The sequence below is a fragment of the Schistocerca piceifrons genome, chromosome 3, assembly GCF_021461385.2.
Source record: "Schistocerca piceifrons isolate TAMUIC-IGC-003096 chromosome 3, iqSchPice1.1, whole genome shotgun sequence".
In the NCBI taxonomy this organism is placed as follows: Eukaryota; Metazoa; Arthropoda; class Insecta; order Orthoptera; family Acrididae; genus Schistocerca; species Schistocerca piceifrons.
This window is the reverse complement of record NC_060140.1, coordinates 856,157,507-856,164,478: the sequence shown is the minus strand read 5'-3', so window position 1 is coordinate 856,164,478 and position 6,972 is coordinate 856,157,507.

Below are 6,972 nucleotides of genomic sequence, written 5' to 3'. Positions count from 1 at the left end.
ACATCTGTCTCCGAATGCCCGCTGGTGCATAGATTTTTCAACATTTCTGTCACGCTCTCTCTGTCTAATCGGAGAATCCTGTGATCATTCGCTCTGGCTTTCTCTGTAAGTGCTCGTCTCCGACTTCAGTCAGACGTGATATGAGTCCCATAAACTCGAACAGTATTCAGGTATGTGCCATATGCAGTCTCCTTTACAGACAAACTGCAGCTTCGCAGTATTTTACCAGCGAGCCACAGCCTGCCAGTTCCTTTACGTACGCTGCATGACCTTTCCAGGCCAGCTACTTAGAGGAATGGAGAAAGTTAGTGTTTTATGCTCCGAATGACAGCTCTTGTGACTTTCTAAGCGGGTCCTCTCGCAATATACGACATCTGTTTCCGAATGCCCGCTGGTGCAGAGATTTTTCAACATTTCTGTCACGCTCTCTCTGTCTAATCGGAGAATCCTGTGATCATTCGCACTGCCTTTCTCTGTAAGTGCTTGTCTCCGACTTCAGTCAGACGTGGTATGAGTCCCATAAACTCGAACAGTATTCAGGTATGTGCCATATGCAGTCTCCTTTACGGACAAACTGCAGCTTCGCAGTATTTTACCAGCGAACCACAGCCTGCCAGTTCCTTTACGTACAGTTCGTTCTATTTCGTCCTTGCACATCATACGTCTACATACACTCGCTTCCAAATATTGTACATTACGGATTGTAGCTGCGAATCGTTGATCCAGTACGCAGGGGCTACTGTACTTTATTTTTGGCGAAGCTCACTTTCCTTCGCGTCAAGAGTTATACTGGAATACTAGTGTGACATTTGGAACACTAAACCCTAGTCTACCTTGCTTCCTTCCGTCTAATGTTCGGACACTTTTTAGATGGACCATACGGATGACGTCAAAGGAATTCAGAGACGGCGGTGGGATCGCCACAGGTAATTACCGCCAACGTCAAGGGCCCTTAAACGGGAATGTTCGGAAAAGAGGCGGCGCTGTCCTCGCTTGATCTTACTGCGTACGTTCAGAGAGCCGGTATTCCAGGAACGCCGTGCAATATATTTCTTACCTCCGTCGTAGGGATCTCGAGCCCGAGATAAGAGGGATTAACGTTTCACACACACATACACCAAATATTTTTGCCCTCACTCTGTTCTCGTATGAAATGGGACAGGCAGTAGCCGGCCTATGTGGCCGAGCGGCTCTAGGCCCTTCAGTCCGGAAGCGCGCTGCTGCTACAGTCGCAGGTTCGAATCCTGCCTCGGGCATGGATGTGTGTCATGTCCTTAGGTTAGTTAGGTTTAAGTACACTACTGGCCATTAAAATTGCCACACCACGAAGATGGCCTGCTACAGACGTGAAATTTAACCGACAGGAAGAAAATGCTGTGATATGCAAATGATAAGCTTTTCAGAGCATTCACACAAGGTTGGCACCGGTGGCGACACCTACAACGTGCTGACATGAGGAAAGTTTCCAACCGAATTTCTCATACACAAACAGCAGTTGACCGGCGTTGCCTGGTAAAACGTTGTTACGATGCCTCGTGTAAGGAGGAGAAATGCGTACCATCACGTTTCCGGGTTTGATAAAGGTCGGATTATAGCCTATCGCGATTGCGGTTTATCGTATCGCGACTTTGCTGCTCGCGTTGGTCGAGATCCAATGACTGTTAGCAGAATATGATATCGGTGGGTTCAGGAGGGTAATACGGAACGTCGTGCTGGATCCCAGTGGCCTCGGATCACTACCAGTCGAGATGACAGGCATCTTATCCGCATGGCTGTAACGGATCGTGCAGCCACGTCTCGATTGCTGAGTCAACAGATGGAGACGTTTGCAGCAGCATGGACTATCAGCTCGGAGACCATGGCTGCGGTTACCCTTGACGTTGCATCACAGACAGGAGCGCCTGTGATGGTGTACTCAACGACGAACCTAGGTGCACGAATGGCAAAACGTCATTTTTCCGGATGAATTCAGGTTCTGTTTACAGCATCATGATGGTCGCATCCGTGTTTGACGACATCGCGGTGAACGCACGTTGGAAGCGTGTATTCGTCATCGCCATACTGGCGTATCACCCGGCGTGACGGTATGGGGTGCCATTGGTTACACGTCTCGGTCACCTCTTGTTCGCACTGACGGCACTTTGAACAGTGGACGTTACATTTCAGATGTGTTACGACCCGTAGCTCAACCCTCCATTCGAACCCTGCGAAACCCAACATTTCAGCAGGATAATACACGACCGCATGTTGCATGTCCTGTACGGGCCTTTCTGTATACGGAAAATGTTCGACTGCTGCCGTGGCCAGCACATTCTCCAGATCTCTCACCAATTGAAAACGTCTGGTCAATGGTGGCCGAGCAGCTGGCTCGTCACAATACGCCAGTCACTACTCTTGATGAACTGTGGTATCGTGTTGAAGCTGCATGGGCAGCTTTACCTGTACACGTCATCCAAGCTCTGTTTGACTCAATGCCCAGGCGCATCAAGGCCGTTATTACGGCCAGAGGTGGTTGTTCTGGGTACTGATTTCTCAGGATCTATGCACCCAAATTGCGTGAAAATGTAATCACATGTCAGTTCTAGTATAATATATTTGTCCAATGGATACCCGGTTATCATCTGCATTTCTTCTTGGTGTAGCAATTTTAATGGCCAGTAGTGTAATATCTGAACGTTTACTGCTACTGAAATACGGCTCCGAATTTTTTGATTTCTTTTTTAAATGGAGTTTTCTGTGGCACTCTAAGAAGGATTCCAAGACATAACATGTGTATAATTCGACGAAAGAGTAACGAGATAACAAATCACTGTCCCGCCGTCGGCACTACCGCAGAGGTCTGTCCCGTTGAGCCAAATGTAGAAAACCCGTGACTCAGGTATGGTTTGCGAGTTTACTTGGTCTATCTCGAGTCCGAGATAAGAGGGATTAACGTTTCGCACTCACATAAACCAAATATTTTTGCCCGTTTGGCTAGTCACACTTTGACACTGTGTACGACAGTCGAAGAAGCGCGTGAGGTTTTCTTTTATGCCGAATGTTGCCCAAATGTTAGACTAGCGGTACGGATGTATTTTGATCGTGCCAAGGCCTCCAGATCCGTCGTTACAAACATTACAAAAATGTCAGTGTGCGCAGTTCGAGGCCGTACAGTACATGTTTCTTCAAAACGTCGGCATAAAATCACAACAAGTGTTTGGTATTAAGATCTAATTTCATCGTCAATCTCTTTAAGACAATGTTTACAATGACGTGAGTAGTATAATGGTTACAGAATAGATAAATCACAAGTATTTTCATTCCCATTTCAACGCTGCCGTAGCTCCCACAATCGCGCGGCACTGGACTTTTGAGGGTTTCTGGGTTCCTTTCGAAGCGAGCTGTCCTCTGACTTGCATTTCCTATAATTCCGAGCATGTTTACGAGTCGTATGAAACGACATCTTCCATTACTTTACAGTTTTCCGTTTAGTGCCGATTTGCAGTTGTATTCTGACGAATATTTCTACTTTCCCTCTTGGGGTCCTAGCAGTGCCCCGCAGGCTCTTCACAGCGACGTCCGAATCAATGACCCAGCTAAAGGCGTTTCCACGCTTCACCAATCTGTAGATTTTAACTAAGCTAGTTGGTAACAATGACGCTCATGCGCCTACGCATTTAGAATGACGGCACAGGCAGATCAGGTACTATCCGACAAACACGTACAGGTATTATCTATCCGTTGTGGTGTCAATCATAGTTTACGCATCGTTAGTTGCGTAGTTATTAGCAGTTTCAATTTCACGTCTTTTGTCACGCAAGGAAGTTCTACCGACGAGAGAATAGACGTTCAGCGTGGGGGAAAAAATAATCAATAAACTATAAATTTGAACCATAAAATACGACAACGGAAAAGAACAGTAAACGATGAGGGAAACGCAACTAACATTTTAGCAGCGGTAACATACAATCCGCACGTCATTACGACACAAGTTGAATGTGCAAGAGGGATCAGCCATAGGACGCTCCTGCGGATATTAAATTCCAACGCATTTCATCCTTTCCACATTACGCTCAGTCAACAGCTTCTTGGTAACCATAGTCAAAATCACTTGCGGTTCTCCGAATGGTGTCTATCAAAACTGGAAAGTGATGCAGCGTTTCTGTGCAATATTTTGTACCAGACTGAGCGCCTCTGGACCGTTATCCGTTAGGAAAGTTGACACAAGAAGCCTACAAGGAAACAGCGCAAACATAAATAAAACAGGTACCACACGGGCATGTGCTGAGATAAAACGCGGATGAAACTCAGCCATGGGGTGGTATCTGTCCGGAATCGCCTAACAGCATTTATCAGTACTAGAGGTCAACGTTCTGTGCAGTCGATGTGGCAGTCCCAACACCGAACATACGAACCGCACACGAGTTACACGTTATCCCGTTTACATCTCCGCAACTTACACGTACGTTATGTCCTGGAAGTCTTCATCGAAAGCTGTTTCCAAGGACATGGGAAACATATGTAGTTTCATAGAAAAAACGGCGTGGGTGTCATAAATCGGCGGCTATAGCCCTCAGGAATCAACTACATTTGCCGGCCGGTGTGGCCGAGCGGTACTAGGCGTTGTCTGGAACCGTGCGACCGCTACGGTTGTAGGTTCGAATCCTGCCTCGGGCATGGATGTGTGTGGTGTCTTTAGGTTAGTTAGGTTTAAATAGTTCTAAGTTCTAGCGGACTGATGACGTCAGATGTTAAGTCCCACGGTGCTCAGAGCCATTTTTAACTACATTTACCGCTACAATTTAGCGATAACAGTATCCATATGTATTTAGTCGTCACGGATATAGCAGTAATCCCTCGATTCTTTAAAGTATCGAACTCCAACATATAAAACAGCTTCAAACGTATGATTACTTCACAAATGAGTTAATGTGTTGAACAGTTGGCATTAAGCATGTAACCAGGTAAATGCTTAAAGTTTACTGGAAGTCGTTAAGTGCTCAAACAGTGGACGATTATGTGCTGGGTAATTTGCGCTACATTTTAGCAAAAGCAAGTTATTCACGCATCTCAATGTTCATGACGTCATATATCATGCACTGTGTGTCGTACAATGATTAATTTGGCAGGTACATTCAGTGGCGTATATGTGGACATTTTCTGCAGACTAAGTTGCCGATAGAGTCGCCAGTAAAGAAGTAAGAAATTAAGACGTCATGCTCGATGCTGAAATTTTACTGTATGAACAGCGAAAAATGTGGTAAGCTATTAACGAATTTCTTTCATCATTTTGTGGTGAATGTCGGCGAGATAAAGTTTCGTAACGATTTGAAATTGTGTGTAAAATTTGTTGAAAGTCGCTAAGTGCTCTCATTCTCAAATATTGGACGAGTACATTTCTGGTAATTTGCGAACCGTAAATGACGCTTCCGCAAGACAAACACGTAATTTCTAACTTTAGTACTTGTCTTACTGCATCAAACTTTTAACGTAACATTATACCTCTTAATGAGTAGATTATGATAGCATTTAAAATTTTTAAATTTAGTCGATAATTAGCCGAAATATTGAAAATCTAATTTTTTCAGATCTCGGAAGCCATTACATAGGAAGTAACGAAGGGATGGCGATTGTAGTTGAAATAACCGGTTTTCTGATTTTTACTCCTACACTACTGGCCATTAAAACTGCTACACCAAGAAGAAATGCAGTTGATAAACGGGTATTCATTGAACAAATATATTATACTAGAACTGACATGTGATTACATTTTCACGCAATTTGGGTGCATAGATCCTGAGAAATCAGTACCCAGAACAACCACCTCTGGCCGTAATAACGCCCTTGATACGCCTGGGCATTGAGTCAAACAGAGCTTGGATGGAGTGTACAGGTACAGCTGCCCATACAGCTTCAACACGATATCACAGTTCATCAAGAGTGGTGACTGGCGTATTGTGACGAGCCATTTGCTCGTCTACCATTGACCAGACGTTTTCCTGGAGAATGTGCTGGCCAGGGCAGCAGTCGAATATTTTCTGTAGACAGTAAGGCCCGTAGAGAACCTGCAACATGCGGTCGTGCATTATCCTGCTGAAATGTAGGGTTTCACAGGGATCGAATGAAGGGTAGAGCCACGGGTCGTAACACATCTGAAATGTAACGTCCACTGTTCAAAGTGCCGTCAGTGCGAACAAGAGGTGACCGAGACGTGTAACCAATGGCACCCCATACCATCACGCCGGGTGATACGCCATTATGGCGATGACGAATACACGCTTCCAATGTGCGTTCACTGCGATGTCGCCAAACACGGATGCGACTATCATGATGCTGTAAACAGAACCTGAATTCATCCGAAAAAATGACGTTTTGCGATTCGTGCACCCAGGTTCGTTGTTCAGTACACCATCGCATGCGCTCCTGTCTGTGGTGCAGCGTCAAAGGTAACCGCAGCCATGGTCTCCGAGCTGATAGTCGAACTGTTCGTGCAGATGTTTGTTGCCTTACAAACATCCCCACCTGTTGACTCAGGGATCGATACATGGCTGCACGATCCGATACAGCCATGCGGATGAAATGCCTGTCATTTCGACTGCTAGTGATGCGAGGCCGTTGGGATCTAGCACGGCGTTCCGTATTACCCTCCTGAACCCACCGATTTCATATTCTGCTAACAGTCATTGGATCTCCACCAACGTGAGCAGCAAAGTCGCGATACGATAAACCGCAATCGCGACAGGCTACAATCCGACCTTTATCAAAGTCGGAAACGTGATGGTACGCATTTCTCCTCTTTACACGAGGCGTCACAACAGCGTTTCACCAGGCAACGCCGGTCAACTGCTATTTGTGTATGAGAAATCGGTTGGAAACTTTCCTCAAGTCAGCACGTTGTAGGTGTCGCCACCGGTGCCAACCTTGTGTGAATGCTGTGAAAAGCTAATCATTTGCCTATCTTCTTCCTGTCGGTTAAATTTCGCGTCTGTAGCA